The following is an 18,636-nucleotide window of genomic DNA, read 5'->3' as shown; positions in this document are numbered from 1 at the left end:
ATGTTGTTTCCTAGTGATCCGTGCCTCTTTTGAGGATGATCAGTAAGGATGTTTTGTGAATATTGTAGTGCTCTATCCATCCATGTGTTTGTTTGCAATTATGGAGCACCCTAGCTTGAGTCAATCGAGCTCTACTTTTGTCATTTCGTGAATCTGAGAAGATTGTCTACTTGTTAGCGATTTTGCCGATGATGTTGTAGTTGATCCGTGCATGCCATGGTATTGTTCTTGCCATGTCTAGCTTGTATTTTGTGTATTCTTGATGGGTGTATGCTTAGATTGTCATGCCTTGCTCTGTAGTGAGTGCATCGAGCTCGTAAACATGCCTACTTGATATCTGTTTTCAGCATGCTCCAGTTTTCACTAAGTCTGTGATCTGATTATGCTTTTGCCATGTTCACATGCTTGCAAATGTATTTTCTGATCCCTTTTGGCTCAAGGTCACTAAGGGACTTTTGTTAAGCTCTTTGAGTAGCTCCATGCCATGATTTACTTTGCCATTTTCAGGCCCTGTAGCATATAGTTTTCATGCTCCAAAGTGTGCTACCTGATCTGAAATTCTAGACAAGTGTTAATTTCACTAAGTTTGAGATCTGTTTTCCAAATGCATTTTTGCCATGCTTGTTTGAACCTGTTAACGGATGATTTGGCCGTAGCTCAGTGCTAGACTTTTGTTAAGCATCTTGAATGGATCCCTGCCATGTATTTTTTTGCCATGTTTGATTGCTGTAGCATATTTAACTTGTTGCATTTAGATGGCTACTTGCTGTAAATCGCAGACCGATGTCATATTTGAATTGCTTGCCATTTCTAAACCGTAGCTCCGATTCCGGCGTTCTTTATATAGTTTTCAAGCGATTTCATCTCATCTTTCCAGTGGCACACTTGGATTTCCAAGTTGAGGCCAGGTTCATTCATCTCTTGTCAAATCATGCATATGCATCGCATACCGCATCCCGCATATCATACCATGTTCATGTGTTGGTTGTTTACTATGTTGTGTGCTTCTTTCCGGTGTTTGCTTCCTCGGGTTGGTTCCGGTAACGCCGCGTTTGTGAGGACCCGTTCGTCTATGTTCCGTTTGTCTTCTTCATGGACGCGTTCTTCTTCCTTGCGGGATTTCAAGCAAGATGATCATACCCTCGAAATCACTTCTATCTTTGCTTGCTTAGTTGCTCGCTCTTTTGCTATGCCTATGCTGCGATACCTACCAATTGCTTATCATGCCTCCCATATTGTTAAACCAAGCCTCTAACCCACCTTGTCCTAGCAAACCGTTGATTGGCTATGTTACCGCTTTGCTCAGCCCCTCTTATAGCGTTGTTAGTTGCAGGTGAAGATTGAAGTTTGTTCCTCGTTGGAACATGGAGATGTTGTTCCTTGTTGGAACATGTTTACTTGTTGGGATATCACATTATATCTTATTTAATTAATGCATCTATATACTTGGTAAAGGGTGGAAGGCTCGGCCTTATGCCTGGTGTTTTGTTCCACTCTTGCCGCCCTAGTTTCCGTCATATCGGTGTTATGTTCCCGGATTTTGCGTTCCTTACGCGGTTGGGTTATAATGGGAACCCCTTGATAGTTCGCTTTGAATAAAACTCCTCCAGCAAGGCCCAACCTTGGTTTTACCATTCGCCACCTAGCCTTTTTTCCCTTGGGAGTCGCGCATCCCGAGGGTCATCTTATTTTAACCCCCCCGGGCCAGTGCTTGTCTATGTGTTGGTCTGAAATGTGCAGCCTGCGGGGCCACCTCGGGGAAACTTGAGGGCTGGTTTTACTCGTAGCCTGACCTATCCAGTGTTGCCCTGAGAACGAGATATGTGAAGCTCCCATCAGGATGTCGGCGCATCGGGCGGTTTTGCTGGACTTGTTTTACCATTGTCGAGGATGTCTTGTAGAACCAGGATACCGAGTCTTGACTGTGAGAGCTTGTCATGGGCTAAGTTGGGACACCCCTGCAGGGATTTGAACTTTCGAAAGCCGTGCCCGCGGTTATGGGCAGATGGGAATTTGTTAATGTCCGGTTGTAGAAAACCTGAAGTCGACCTTAATTAAAATGAATCAACCGCGTGTGTAACCGTGATGGTCTCTTCCCAGCGGAGTCCGGGAAGTGAACACGGTTGTTGGAGTTATGCTTGACGTAGGTTGTTTTAGGATCACTTCTTGATCATAGTTGTTCGACCGTGCTTTTGCTTTCTCTTCTCGCTCTCTTTTGCGAATAGGTTAGCCACCATATTTGCTAGTCGCTTGCTGCAGCTCCACCTCATACCTTTACCTTACCCATAAGCTTAAATAGTCTTGATCGCGAGGGTGCGAGATTGCTGAGTCCCCGTGGCTCACAGATACTTCCAAAACCAGCTTGCAGGTGCCGATGAGACCGTGCAGATGACGCAACCAAGCTCAAGGAGGAGCTCGATGAAGATCTTGCCCTTTGTGTTGTTTCATTTTAGTTGATCAGTAGTGGAGCCCAGTTGGGGTCGATCGGGACCGTGTCACATTTGGGGTTCTTCTTTTATTTTGGTTTCGTAGTCGGACCTTGATTGTACTTGGATGATGTAATGCTTTAATCATGTATTTGTGTGAAGTGGCGATTGTAAGCCAACTATGTATCTATTTCCCTTATGTATTACATGGGTTGTGTGAAGATTACCTCACTTGCGACATTGCTTTCAATGCGGTTATGCATCTAAGTCGTGCTTCGACACGTGGGAGATATAGCCGCATTGAGGGCGTTACAAAAGTGTTTGTCGCTAAGAACATGTCCTTTCTCGAGAAAGAGTTTCTCTCGAAAGAGTTGAGTGGGAGGAAGATAGAACTTGATGAGGTTGTTGAACCTTCACTTCAACCAGAGAGTAGCGCATCACAGAAAGATGTTTCTGTGGCACTTACATCAGTTGAGGAGAAAGCTAATGATGATGATCATGAAGCTACAGATCAAATTACTATCGAACCTCGTAGGTCGACAAGGGTGTGTACAACTTCTCAGTGGTAACCCTCTCTTAAAGGTCTTGTTGTTGGACAACGATAAACCTATGATATATGAAGAAGCGATGGTGGGCCCGGATTCCAAAAAATGGCTAGAAGCCATGAAATCCGAGATAGGATCCATGTATGAGAACAAAGTATGGACTTTGGTGGACTTGCCCGATGAACGGCAAGCCATTGAGAATAAATGGATCTTTAAGAAGAAGACAGACACTGATGGGAATGTCACCATTTTTGAAGCTCGACTTGTCTCAAAGAAGTTTTCGACAAGTTCAAGGAGTTGACTATGATGAGACTCTCTCAATCATATCGATGCTAAAGTCTGTTAGAACTATGTTAGCAGTTACTGCATTTTCATTTACGAAATCAGGCAGATGGATGTCAAAAGAAAGTTTCCTTGACGGTTTCCGTGAGGAAAAGTTGTATGTGATGCAACCAAAAGGTTTTTGTCAATCCTAAGGATGCTAAAAGGTATGCAAACTCCAGCGATCCTTCTATGGACTGGAGTAACCATCTCAGAGCTGGAACATATGCTTTGATGAGGCGATCAAAGCATTTGGGTTTATACAAAGTTTGCAAGAAACTTGTATTTGCAAGAAAGTGAGTGGGAGCACTACAACATTTCTGATAGGTATATATGGATGACATATTGTTGATTGGAAATGATGTAGAATTTCTAGACAACATAAAGGGTTGTTTGAATGGAGTTTTTCAAAGGAAGACCTGTGTAAAACTGCTTACATGTCGGGTATCAAGATCTATAGAGATAGATCAAGACGCCTGATAAGACTTTCATAGAGCACATACCTTGACATGATCTTGAAGGAGTTCAAGATGGATCAGTCAAAGAAGGAGTTCTTGCCTAAGTTGTGAGGTGTGAAGTTAAGACTTGAAGCTCGACCACGGCAGAAGAAAGAGAAAGGACGAAATTCATCCCCTATGCCTTAGCCATAGGCTCTATACGATATGCCATGTTGTGTACCGTGATGTGCCTTGCCACGTGTCTGGCAAGGGGGTACAAGAGTGATCCAGGAGTGGATCATTGGACAACGGTCAAAATTGTCCTTAGGAATAAGGAAATGTTTCTCGGTTATGGAAGTGATAAAGAGTTCGGCGTAAAGGGTTATGTAGATGCAAGCTTTAACACCTATCTGGATGACTCCGAGTAGCAAACCGGATACGTATAATGGAGAAACCATTTGGAATAGCTCCAAGTGGAGCATAGTAGAAACATCTACAATATGAAATCGAGATTTGGAATAGCTCCTTGCAATTTACATTTTTTGTCATTTGCCTCTCGTTTTCTCTCCCCCACTTCACAAAAATTTGCCGTTTTATTCGCCTCTCTTTTTCCGTTCGCCGTTTTCTTGTCAGACCTATCCTTTGCTTGCAATCATGAGTGATTTTGGTATGGCACCAATAGATGATGGCCTAACTCCTAAAATTGGACGTACGGGTAATCTAGATGACAAAACCTTTATTTTGGGGCAAGGGAACGTTATGGGAAAAGAACGCATCCAAGAATTTTTCAATTGTGTCGGGAAGCTTAGTCTTGATGATGCTCCTATACTTAAAACTACTAGATCTTATGCGGATGCTATTTCAGCACTAGTTCTGAAACTTGAAAGTAAATTTATTCATACCCATCCTACCATGCAAAGATTGTTTTTTGAGCTCCCCGTTATAAACAACCCTAGAGCTAAAAAGTTGTCCACTCTTGTTCTTATGAATGAGTTTGACTACATAATACGAGAAGCTAGGCAAATCTTTGACTTTTATGGTATGAATTGTGAAATACCTGTGATAGATGAAATTCTTTACAATAGTGACTATGCTTTAAGACATTTGCTTGGGGACAATAAAATCTTTGATGGTAATCTTAAAAAGGAAGTCCCAGTTCTAGATATAATCCAATAAGTTTTCAATAATGTTAATCAACATTACTCTTGGATTGTTGCGGGAAATCAAAAGAGGTATGATGAAAACCAACTTAGGATTGCAAAGGCATCTATGGATAACATGTTTTATGTTGTGTTTACAAAGCCTCATGATGAAAATACCTCTAAAGAAAGTCAAGAAGAAGGATGACAAAATTTAGATCCTTGCTTTATGCCTAGCTAAGGGCATATAACTATAGTGCTTGCTGGGAGGCAACCCAATGAATAAATTTTATTTTTGCTTTTTTGCTTCCTGTTTTTGTGTGTTAACACAATTATGCTACTGTTATGATTGTGTTTTTTATGTTTTAATTAGTGTTTTTGCCAAGTAAAGCCTTTAGGATCTTGTTGGGTGATAGTTGTTTGATCTTGCTGAAAAACAGAAACTTTTATGCCCAGGAAATTAATTTTCATTTTTACCAGAGAGCGATAAAATACCTATTCCACTTGCAGTAGATCAATATACAAATTGCTAAGGTCGTCCTAATGTTTCAGAATTTTTTGAGTTATAGAAGTATTCAAAATATTCAGATTGCTACAGACTGTTCTGTTTTGACAGATTCTATTTTCTTTGTGTTGTGTGCTTATTTTCATGGCTCCATGGGTTTCTTTGATGAGTTTTTGCCATAAAAAAGTTGGAATATAGTAGATATAATACAAGAACAAAAAATGAATTGGTTTGATACAACACTTATAGTACTGGTTTATTATTCTTATACTAACAGATCTCACGAAGGTTTTGTTGAGTTTTGTGTGATTGAAGTTTCCAAGTTTTGGGTTATCTTACGATGGATGAAGGAAGGATGGAAGAGCCTAAGATTGGGTATGCCCCATCATCCCAAGATTTTATCCAAAAATGAGCAACCAACTAAGCTTGGGGATGCCCCCGAGTGGCATCCCCGCTTTCTTTCAACAACCATCGGTATTTTACTTGAAACTATATTTTTATCCGTCACATGATATGTGTTTTGCTTGGAGCATCTTGTATGGTATGAGTCTTTGCTTGTTTTAGTTTGTGTTTTAAGTCATCAATCCTTGCTGGACACACCTATTTGAGATAGCCAAAATTATGTCATGACTTGTTACAATTGCTCTCTATGCTTCACCTAAATTTTTATGAGCAATGGACTTGCTCTAGTGCTTCACTTATATCTCTTTTTGAGCACGGTGTGCTTTAATATTTTTGAAGAAATGCTCTCTTGCTTCACTTAGATTTATTTAAGAGTTAGTAAAATTTTCAAGAAATTCTCACTTGCTTCACTTAAATTAATTTGAGAGAAAGAAAAATTTATTATGCTCATGATCTTCACTTATATTTGTTTGAGCTTGTCAAAAGCAATACATGAAAATTAGTCCCAAAGTGATAGATATCCAAGAAGGATATAATAAAAAACTTTCATGAAGATCATTGGGCAAAATAAACTTGATTCTTAATAATAGTTTTGAGATATGATGATGTGATATGTGGGTCATCTTGATGAGTAATTATGCTTTAGTAAGAATATTGATGTTAAGGTTTGTGATTCCCTATGCAAGTAAGAAAGTCAATAGTCATGCAATGAAATTATATCCTACTTGTGGTGCATTATTCGGTGTTATTTATGCTTAATGCTTGCTTATGAGATTATTCGTTTTTTAGTTGGTCGCTTCCTAATCTTTTGCTAGCCTTCATTTTGCACTAAGTATGGTCACTACTTGTGCATCCAAAAACCTTTAACCCAGTTATGCCACATGAGTCCACTATATCTACCTATATGCGGTATTATTTTGCCGTTCTAAGCAAATTTGCATGTGCCATCTCTAATTTTCAAAATAAACATCTCTTTTGTGGGTTTGTTTCGCTCGCTGAGCGGTGAGGGGTGGCTAATATTTTCCATGCTAGATGTGTTATTCTCAAGATGAGTGTTTATTCACTTATCATTGCATGAGAGTAAGGCAAAGGTATTAGGGATGCCGAGTCCCGAAATGCAAAAAAAATTGAATTTACTTTAGGTTGTCAAATAATAAATTCCTTGGAAAGTGTTGGTATGGAGGGCAACCGTGGATACGACTAGCCATGTGTCACACCCTGCATTTTGTAACATGTCATTTGCATTAATAAAGCATGAAAATTTGGACCAACCAAAACTTTTGCATTATTTGGCTTTTATTTTGGGGTTGGATTTCTCTGTGTGGTTTTTCAAGTGCTCTTTAAAACCAACTACTCCACCTTCTGTACTTCATCTCCTTGCCCCAAACTTCTGCCCAATGATCATGCCATGTGTATAGTGCAGTATAGTATTTTCTTACAAAAATAATTTGGCCAAATAGTATTTTCAAAAATTAGTTTTCCAAAAACCCCTGGATTGAGGTTTGCACTGCAAGTACCTGATTTGGGTATGAAAAATATTTCAAAGAGTATATTTGAAACCTATTAGATATAGGATTCCCATAAACCACAAAAAGATAATTTTAAAAGTTATTTTCCTATTTTATTTAAAAGCTTTTTCTTAAGGCCATAAATAGTCTTTAATAGGGAAAAATTATTTTATTGTTTTAAAAATATTTGAGAAAAATCAGGGAAACTCAGTGGGCATATATTTCCCATATATAAGAGTTTCAACATATGGTGATGATCAAAATATTGGACAAAACCTCCTAAAACCATTTCTTCCCATTTCAAGGATTTGAAATATTTCTACAGGAAATATTTTCATAAAAATCCAAGGAAAATCCAGCAAGTCACAAATGCATATTGTTATCACCATGCAAAGCCTCATGACAATTAAGGTCATTTTGGTTCACCAAAAATCCCCAAAACCCTCTCTGACCAGAATAAAATTTGAACGAGTTTGTACTACCAACTTTCTCTCCTTGACCCCAACTTTTGTGGGCATGTTCATATGACCAAATGAGGCCACTACACCAAGTGGTGCATCAAGGAGAAGTGATTTGCTCAACTAGATCTACACAAGTTCATTTCTGCTAATTTCTAGGGTTTGCCAAAGCTTCATTAGCAAACTCTTCCAAATGAGCTCATCTTCCTTTTTCCCTGTCATTTTGTCATGAAAAACACCCCTGCCAAGTGCCACAAGAAGTAAATTAGTGCAAGTACCCCAAAACCATATCAAACACCTTCTGCATGTTAACTAAAAACCCTGTTTGGGGCTCTTCCACTAACCTCCATGAGCTCCACTCTTTACCACAACCCCTCCTAGTCCCCTTTCACCTCCAGTAACAATGGAAAATCCACAGTTCAATTATTGGATGGGTAAAACCCCACTTTCTCTCTCTGGACAGCCCATTTCTCCCTCTTCTTCTACCTCTCTCCTCTCATACTGGCCACCCAGGGCATCCAAGGCCATCTCCTACTTCTTTACTCCTCCCTAGAGCCACCAGACACCTTTGGCCGTTCCCACACTGCATAGAAAATGGCTATGCCGGCCATTTGGGTGCTCTGGAGCGCGCTACAGTGCGCTCCCGCACTGTAGCCACCCCCTTCCAACCGCCTCCGGCCACCTCGGGCCTCCCTAGCACGCCCGACGATGTGCCTCGGCGTCCGCGGCACGCTAAACCCTGGTCCCCCTCTTCCTTCTCCCTCCTCTCGCCCAGCTCACACGCGCGACGACCGCCCGAGCGCACCAGTGAGCGTGCTCACACGCGCGGTGCCTCTGGCCCCCTGCTCCCTCTCTCTCTCTTCTTTCCCTCGCTCTGGACCAAACCCACGAGCACCCAAGACACGCCCACGCGCGCCCCTGTGACCCACAGCAACGACAACGACCTCGCCGGCGCACGGGTCTACGGTGAGCCGTGGCTCGCCTACTTAAAGGCCTCCCCGAGCCTCTCACTCACCACCACTCGCTCCTACCTACTCCAAATAGGCCCCCTGTGCCCTCCACTCTCCTCCAGGAGCACCCGAGCTCGAGATCGAGCTCGAGCTCCGCCGCCTCGGGTCGTCATCGATATCGGGGTACGGGCTCTCTCCGCCCCTTCTCTCTCTCGATCTGGATCCGCCACACCTCCCTGACCATCCCCCCTCTGTTTCCCCTCTCTTTTGCAGCCGGAATTGACCGGGGCAAGCACCTCCCAAAGCTCTGCCGCCGGCTTCCTCGTCGCCGGCGAACCCCTGCACCCCGACGACCACCTCCACCTCCACCCGAACGGCGACTTCGCCCTGAGCACGCCAGTGCCCTCAGATCGCCTCGCCGTCGACCACAGCGGCGCCGGCGAGCTCGCCGCCCTCTCTGACCCAAGGTTGATGACGACGGCCGTGGGGCCCGTCCGTCAGCCTCACGTCCTGATGTGTGGGTCCCACACGTCAGGTTTAAAACACACGCGCGCGCGTACCGGTTCGTTGCGTCAGCTGGAGGCGTATTTCCCAAATACGCCTTTGACGTGGCAGCCTTGCGCGGGCTGGATTCCCCCTGGGCCTGCTGCACTGTGGCCGAATAGGCCCAGTTGCACAGTGGCGTTTTTCCTTTTCGTTTTCTGTAACTTTTCCAAAAATTCCACTGGATTAAATATTCATCCAAATGAAATAATTCCAACTCCCATATTTTTCTAAAAATCCCACCTATTTAATGGTATAATTTTCACTCATGTCCAAACAACTTTTATGTATTGTTCATATTCAAATTCAAATTTGAATATATTTAAACCCCTCTAAAAATCCATTTCTTCTATTCTGCTACTCCAAAACCAAAACTAGGAATTTTCCCCTTCTTAGTTTTCAACCTAGTATTTAACAAAAATGAGTTGACATTTTTCTGAGCACTTTGGTTTTTCTGTTTTATTCTTACCTTATTTTTCTCGTTATTATTTGCGACGATAGATTGCGTTGCCGACGAAGGAGTTGGACCAGAAGACTTTGAAGACCCAAAAGACTTTGCTGAGCCAGGCAAGGAGCCCTTTGACCATGTCTATGAAACCCTTTTTATGCATGTCATATAGCACTTTATTAGTGTTGCATCGGAATCATGATGAGATGGTAACCACTTTGATGGGTTGCCTCTATTACTTCCTCGTTGATATTTGCATTGTGCATGACCCTACCTCCTTATGAGGGTTATGCCGGTGGGAGTAGATAGGATGCTAAAGTAGTGCTACGCAAAAAGGGACGGGAATATGCATGGTGATGGAGACAAAGTATTTTCAAAAGACTTTTTGAAAACCCCCATCGGGTGCCACTTATGCCCGGGGGAGATGATGAGTTGGGTAACCACTTGATGACGAAGTGGTGTACTGAGGCAAGTGTGTGTGTGTTGTTTTTCAAAACGGATTGGTTTAAGTTGCGACCGTTATTCCAACCTTACATGCGCAACCACTCTACCCTTGTATGGGAAAGGGCATTATTGATTACCTAGGCCGATACTAGCTTGGAGCCCGCATTACTAGTGACGGGAGAGTTGTTGGTGTGCTCTCTCGGGACGGGGTCGTGCCAGGTAGGGCGGCCATGACTGTTTTCACAGGGCACCGGATACACCGTTGTGTCCCCTCTCGGATGTTACGATCTCGAGTGAGTCTCGTATGATGTACATCGTGAGGATATGGAACAACAAGTGGACTCCATGTTAGTGTCGTCTAGGGAAAGATAGTGATCGGGTGCTTACCCCGGTACTTGAGGTACCGCGGGTCGTGGATGACACGGAAGTTCCCCGGATCTTGTGGGTAAAGTGTGCAACCTCTGCAGAGTGTAAAACTATTCGAATAACTGTGTCCACGGTCAAGGACAGTTGGGTAACCGCTCTTGGGCTACGTCCACTTGTTTACAAACCAGTGTGTGTGGGAAGTACTTCTTGGGTCAAGTCAAAGGACTTGACATGAATGAGTTGGGTTGGAGCCCTCTCCCTTTATGTTGATATCTGTAACCAGCCCCTATGGTTACTTGAATCCATGCGATGCATGGTTTACCAGTTATTGAACATGTCATAACACGACAAAATCAGCTTTGTGCAAAAATTTACCTATGTCATGCATTGTTGTATCTTGAGCCAAAACATGGGTTGCTTGCGAGTACATTCAAAGTACTCATTGGCTTGCCACTGGTTATTTAATTGGCCAGGCATGGAAGAACCGGAGTTCGAAGAAGAGTCCTTTGGAGACGAACATGCGAACTAGGACGTTTCCCAGTCAGAATGCCTGTAGGGTTAAGGCAGATGGCATGGGTTCTACTCATCGACGAAGATTTCCGCTGCTTGTGTTTCATTTGATGTTCATCCCTTAAGGCTTTATCAATGTAATACTTGACCATAATGGTTATAATTTGTGTAAGGCGGTATGTATGGATGTAAGACTCTTGTTATTCAGCTTCTGTGTGTTCAGTGAGCATTGATCTCTGGGATCACTGTACACGTGCATTCGGTGATCACGACTTATGAGTCGGGGTCCCCACAGAGCTGGTATAAGAGCGATCCTAACTGTAGGAAGCCTTAGTTAGCATGGACGTTAGTTAGCTTGAAACCATCTAAACTTCTCTTCTTTTCTAAAGCTTACCCAACCCAAGATATATTTCCCTTATTGACCTCTCCCATTCAACCTTTGTAGATGGCTGCCGTACCCGAAGACTTCCCGACCACCGGATTTCCCGTGCTTCTTGAGGATAGCCTCAAGAAGTGCTAGTTTCACCGAGCCCCCATTTTCACCTACCATGAGCATTGGATCAATGACACCGAGACAGAGTATCATGTGGAAGTGATCGTGAAGGCTAATGACTCTCCAACAAGCTTGTTCTTCGAGGGACCCCAGATGGCAACACTGGTTCTTGCCGTCGAGACGGAAACCCTCAAGGCACTCACCCGCCTCCGAGACCTTCTTCCAGAGATGGCAGACGAGTTGGCAACCCGCTTCTCGCCTTATCGGAAGGAAGGTGAGGATAAGAGCAGTGCGCCAGCTCCACCATTAGAAGGACTTCCACTCCGATTCCAGACCTACTTCAGCCTTTGTGCAGATAGTTTGGCACAACACTTGGCCTCGGAATCAATGGAGCTCCGACAGGAACTTCATGAGACCAAGGCACTTCTTCGCCAAACACAAGGGAAGACGAATAGGATCAAGAAGGAAGGTGCTCCCCCTGGTCAGCCCGCGATCGCATACCGAGGCGGAAAACCCCCAAAGGATGGGGAACCACCACATCAGCACCGCATGAGCGCAAGGGATTACCGCAAGCTCTTCACACCACCGGCAAAGCAATGCCATGTTGAGCTCCTCCACTCCCCCACCCCTTCGAGCAATGAAGGAAGTCAGGCCACCGATGACGAGGAGGAAGACCCAGAAGAGCCAGACTACGCGACCGAGCATTCCACCACTTATGCATCATTCGCAACCCGGATATGCCCGTTAGTAACCCCTATGGTAGGATAGGTCGTGTACCCCTATGCGAAGTCGAGTCCTTGTAATGGTTCATATGAAGCCATATAGTGTTGTGTTTGCTTTTGATGTGTTTGATGGACGTCGTGCTTTCCTACGGGAACTTGTAAGTGACTACATCACCCATTTGGATGTGTTTGGCCTTTTGGCCCTTGCATGAAAACAATTAGTGTCATACCAACCCCCTTACTAGGCATCCCATCTATATTGCTTTCCCCGTCTTTCCCAATCACGAGACCTTGACCGCTCCAATAGGATGCCTGTTGTAACTCGTACTGGTACCTCTACCCAGTAGCAAGAAGCCGGAGGTTCAGCCGGAGTAGAAGCTAGTCAGGACCAAACCCAAGGACAAGCTCCACCACCGCCACCACCTCCAAACATGGACATGGCTCAGCTTCTCCAAGCCTTCCGAGAGGAACGCCAAGCCAACACTCCAACCCTCCAGATGATTGCTCAAGCTGTCAATCGCCAACCGGCGGGAAACGGCAATGGACGTTCCACGTTGGTGGAGTTCAAGAAGCATGCACCACCCACCTTCATCGAGACTGTTGAACCCCTGGATGTAGACGACTGGGTCCGCACCATTGAGGATCTGCTGGAACTAGTCGGATGCACTGAGGACTGTGAGAAGGTGGCATATGCTGCTCACTGTCTCGAGGGAACTGCCAGAGCTTGGTGGGATGGATTCAAGGCCATGCATGCTGAGCGAAACATCACTTGGAATGACTTCAAGGCAGAATTCCGCAAGGCCCACATTCCTTCCGGAATCATGGCCATCAAGAAGCGTGAATTCCGAGCCCTGAAGCAAGGAAGTAGCACTGTCAAGGAGTACATGCAGAAGTTCAGTGTTCTCTCAAGGTATGCTCCTGAGGATGTCAGCACTGATGCCGCCAAAAGGGAGCGCTTCATGGAAGGCCTTAACCAGACTCTGCAGTACTCGCTTGTTGTGTGTGACTGCCCAACCTTTCCTGATCTAGTGAACAAGGCACTCATGCTTGAGGACAAGCGACGTGCTTTGGACGATACCCGTAAGCGCAAGATGATCAGCAAGGGTAGCTCCAGCAACCGGAGGCCTCGCCCGTGGCAGCCAGCCTCGGTCAAGCTAACCTATCAGCAGCCAAGAGCCCCTGTACCTCGCACCAACTATCAGCCTCAACAGTATGCCAACCCCAGGCCAGCTTTCAACAACCCCAATAACAATGCCATCAAGAGCAGCAACCCCAATCAAGTCACTTGCTTCGGATGTGGTCAGGAAGGACACTACTCCAAGTATTGCCTCAACAAGAAGCCCGACGCCCCGCGCCCCAATGCTCAGAACCCAGGGCAAGGCCGTGGAATGCCACCAAGGAACCAAGCTCCGCGCAACCCGCCCAATAACGGCAAGGGTCATGTGAATCATGTCACTTCAGAAGAAGCCCAGGAAGACCCGGAGGTCGTGCTGGGTACGTTCCTTGTTAACTCAGCACCTGCAACTGTCTTGTTTGATTCTGGAGCCATGCATTCATTTGTCACCCATGAGTTTGCATTAAAGAGTTGCATGACCCCTACACCCCTGAATAACCCTATGGTGGTACAAACCCCCGGAGCAGAGATGAGAGCCAAGATAGGATGTAAAGGAGTCGGGATTGTCATTAATGGGGTAGACTTCCTAGCAGACCTTATCATCTTAAGATCGCAAGGCTTGGATGTGATCTTAGGAATGGATTGGCTCATCAAGCACCAAGGCTTGTTAGACTGTGCCAACCAGTCAGTCACTATGACCAATGACCAAGGAGTCGAAGTTAAATTTGCCTCCAACCCCTCCTCTGCTCAAGCCAACCAAGTCAACTGTCTGACTGAAGTCGGATTGGAGCAAGTGCCGGTGGTATGCGAATACCCCAATGTCTTTCCTGATGAGCTACCGGGAATGCCTCCAGACCGAGATATTGAGTTCATCATTGAAATCATGCCCGGAGCAGGACCCATCTATAAGAAGCCCTATAGAATGGGATCGGAAGAGTTAGCAGAGTTGAAGAAGCAACTGGAAGAGCAGTTGAGGAAGGGATTTATCCGCCCTAGTGCCTCCCCTTGGGGATCACCTGTTCTGTTTGTGGCAAAGAAGGACGGTACCATCCGCTTGTGCATTGACTACCGCTCCCTCAATGAAGTTACAATCAAGAACCAGTATCCACTTCCCAAGATTGAAGATCTGTTTGATCAACTCAATGGGGCCAAGGTGTTCTCCAAGATCGACCTCAGATCTGGGTACTACCAGCTGAAAATCAGACCCCAAGATATTCCGAAGACGACATTTGTAACCAGATATGGCCTGTATGAGTGCACGGTCATGTCCTTTGGATTGACCAATGCCCCAGCTTACTTCATGTATCTCATGAATAAGGTCTTCATGGAATATTTGGACAAGTTTGTCGTAGTCTTCATTGATGACATTCTTGTCTTCTCGAAGACGGAAGAAGAGCACGAGCAACACTTGAGGATGGTCCTAGACAAGCTTCGAGAGCACCAACTGTATGCCAAGTTCAGCAAGTGCGAATTTTGGCTGCATGAGGTTGGATTCTTGGGTCATGTTTTGACCGAAGAAGGATTGTCGGCCGATCCCACTAAGATTGAAGCCGTGACTGAATGGCAATCCCCAAGCAATGTGAAGGAAGTCAGAAGCTTCCTCGGACTCGCGGGATATTACCGCAAGTTTGTTGAAGGATTCTCAAGCATTGCACGACCCATGACTCAGCTCTTGAAGAAGGACAAGAAGTTTGAATGGACGCCGAAGTGCGAAGAAAGCTTCCAGGAGCTGAAGAAGAGATTGACCACCGCCCCAGTTTTGGCCACACCAGATATACACAAGGAATTTGTGATATATTGTGATGCGTCGAGAACCGGACTGGGAGGTGTTCTGATGCAAGAGGGCAGAGTCGTGGCTTACCTTTCGAGGCAACTACGGCCTCATGAAGAAAACTATGCTACTCATGACCTCGAGTTGGCAGCCGTAGTTCATGCCCTGAAGACATGGTGACATTACCTCCTAGGGAAGCGGTGTGAGATATACACGGATCACAAAAGTCTAAAGTATATTTTCACTCAGAAGGAATTGAACATGAGGCAAAGAAGATGGCTAGAGTTGGTCAAGGATTACGACCTTAGTGTTCAATGCCACCCTGGAAAGGCTAATGTGGTAGCAGATGCATTAAGCAGAAAGGCTTGTTCCTTGAATGCTATGGTTAAGGACAGGCTACCCGCCTTGTATGAAGAACTTGAAAGCTTCGGGTTGGAACTGGTTGCACCAGGATTCTTGGCCAACCTCGAAGTTAGGCCTACCTTGATAGATGATGTTAAGGAAGCTCAGAAGGGACACGAAAGTATTGAAGGCATCAAGAGGAAGATCAAGGCAGGCAAGGCCCCAGGATTCTCAGAGGATGAGCAAGGAATTGTGTGGTTTGGGAATCGCATTTGCGTACCCAACAAGATTGAGCTCAAGAATTTTATCTTGCAAGAAGCTCATGACACCCCGTATTCCATCCACCCCGGAGGAACCAAGATGTATCAAGACCTAAAGGAAAGATTCTGGTGGCATGGCATGAAGAGAGAGATAGCCACTTTCGTCGCTAAGTGTGACATATGCCAAAGGGTCAAAGCTGAACATCAGCGACCCACTGGATTGTTACAACCTCTCAAGGTGCCTGAATGGAAATGGGATAAAGTCGGAATGGACTTCATCACTGGATTACCCAGGTCAAATAAGGGACATGACTCCATCTGGGTCATAGTCGACCATTTGACCAAAGTAGCCCATTTCATTCCTGTCAAAACGACTTACAAGGGAAACCAGCTAGCCAGCCTCTACATCAAGAGAATCGTAAGCCTTCATGGTGTTCCCAAGGAGATTGTGTCAGACCGAGGAACCCAGTTTACCTCAAGATTCTGGAAGAAGTTCCAAGAGGCCATGGGGACCAAGTTGTCCTTCAGCACTGCTTTCCACCCACAAACCGGAGGTCAGACAGAACGAGTAAATCAGATACTCGAAGACATGCTCCGAGCCTGTGTCTTAGCATATGGAGCTAGGTGGGAAGATTGCCTCCCTTTCGCCGAGTTCTCCTACAACAACAGTTATCAGTCAAGCCTCCAGATGGAACCATTTGAGGTGTTGTACGGACGCAAGTGTCGCACACCCCTCAATTGGTCAGAGACCGGAGAAGGACTAGTTTTTGGGCCCGATATCCTCCGTGAAGCAGAAGAGCAAGTCCAGCTTGTCAGAGAGCATTTGAAGACTGCCAAGTCAAGGCAGAAGAGCTACGCTGACTCACGTCGGAGAGACATGACCTTCCGAGTTGGAGACCATGTCTATCTCCGGGTCACACCTCTCAAGGGAACCCAGCGCTTCCATGTCAAAGGTAAACTCGCACCAAGATACATCGGCCCCTTCGAGATCACTGAACGGCGAGGAGAAGTGGCTTACCAGTTGGAACTGCCACCTGAACTATCCGATGTGCACAACGTATTCCACGTGTCACAACTCCGGAAGTGTCTCCAAGTTCTAGACAAACCTGATCTTTACAAGGACGTCGATCAGCAAGCCATTGACCTTCAGCCTGATTTGACCTACCGCGAGAGACCCATCTGCATTTTGGACGAGGCTGAACGACGCACTCGAAGCCGCACCATCAAGTACTTCAAGGTCCAGTGGAGCAACCACACTGAAGCAGAAGCAACCTGGGAACGTGAAGACTACCTTAGATCCGAGTTTCCGTATCTCTTTAAAGCCTAGTTTAGGAATCTCGGGGACGAGATTCTTGTAAGGGGGGTAGGTCTGTCACACCCTGCATTTTGTAACATGTCATTTGCTGCCGGGGTGCTGATCCACGGGCACCTATGGGACCGGCAGACCGGGTCCCTTTCGGTTCGGCGGGGGCGGAGGTCGTGCAAAGAGCAGATCAAGGCGAAGCACGCAAGCGATTTACCCAGGTTCGGGCCGCACGGATGCGTAAAACCCTACTCCTGCTTTGTGGTTTGTATTGATTTCTAGCTCGGGAGCGCGGAGTGCTACAGTACACACCAGCGGCTAGCAAGACCGAGCGTGAGTGTTCGAACTGGCTCTCCCCCCTGCGTTGCACACGGGCCTCCTTTTATATGCTCAAGGGGTTACCGACAGGTGGCAACGGAGGTAAAGGGCAAAAATGGAAAGGTGCTGTGGTAGGTACAGCTACCTGTTACAGTGTATCATACCTAACCCTGGCGGCAGGGGACAAGGGCATTAATTGCCCGTCTGTGTCGCCTAAACAGTACCGAAAGGGACCGCTAGGGACGCCACCGTTTGCCACGATGGTTATCTTGTCAGCGCCTGCTTGCCACCGTGCACCCCTAGCTGCACGGCCTCCTGCCACATGTGCTTGGGAGAGTCCTAGAGCGACACGTTGGCAGGTGTGCTGGAGCGCGGGCAAGAAGTGGGGGTTTCCCGCGGCAAGCTCCTTGCCGCGGTCGTCGTCTTGTCGTGTTCGGGAGCTTGTCGCTCACCGGGCCTTGCCGGGACGCATGGCGCGTCGCGGCAAGTTTTCTTGGTATGCCTTGGTTGGCCTTCCCGGCAAGCTCCTCTTGCCAGGGCCTTGGTTTGAGTACTTTGTTCTTGAATGGTCTTCAAAGTAGCCGCGGAGGGTCTTGGCGGTCACCCGGCAAGCCTTGCCGCGGGATGCTGCGACTGCCCGTGCACAAGTTCAGGATACTAGGGTACCCCTACTCTAGTACACCGACAGGAGCCCCCGGGCCTGGGCCAGACACGGTGCCGAGCGCTGTTGGGCTAGGCCCAAAACAGTGCACGGGCACGCGCGGCCTAGGTCACGCCGCATATCTCTTCGCTTCCACCGCGCACGCCCAGAACGGCGCGCGTCAAACGCGGCGTCGTGGGTGACGTGGACGGCGTGCGCGGGGCTAAGCCCCGCGAGCATGCGTCAGGCCATGATGAAGGGGACAGTTCACGCCCTCCTACCTAAACGGAGGTAGGCGTGGGGGCGTGGTGCATTTACTGGACGGGGCCGGTGCGCGGTTTTCGAGGCGTCCACTCCCCGCGATCATGGGGTGGGGCGAGGCCGCCTCATCCGTCGCCTCGGTTCTGCATCCCCGCCATGCGGCTCCCATGCGCTTGGGGTCGCGGACGGTGGAAGTGGGAAACTGGGCTGTCGCGAGCAGAGGCAGCGGGTCGGCCCCGACTCCCTGCTCTTCCCGTGCCTTGATTCGCTGAGCGGGGCGGCTGAGCCCCCACCTCGCTCCTTTATAAAGAGCGGGAGGGGGGCACAGAAGCCCGCACTCTCTCATCTCCTCCTTTCTTCAGCTTCTGCTCCCCTTTCTCTCATTCGCCATGGAGAAAGGGAACCCTGGC

The sequence above is a fragment of the Triticum urartu genome, chromosome 3 (genome assembly GCF_003073215.2).
Source record: "Triticum urartu cultivar G1812 chromosome 3, Tu2.1, whole genome shotgun sequence".
Classification (NCBI taxonomy): Eukaryota; Viridiplantae; Streptophyta; class Magnoliopsida; order Poales; family Poaceae; genus Triticum; species Triticum urartu.
This window is presented reverse-complemented; position numbering follows the sequence as displayed.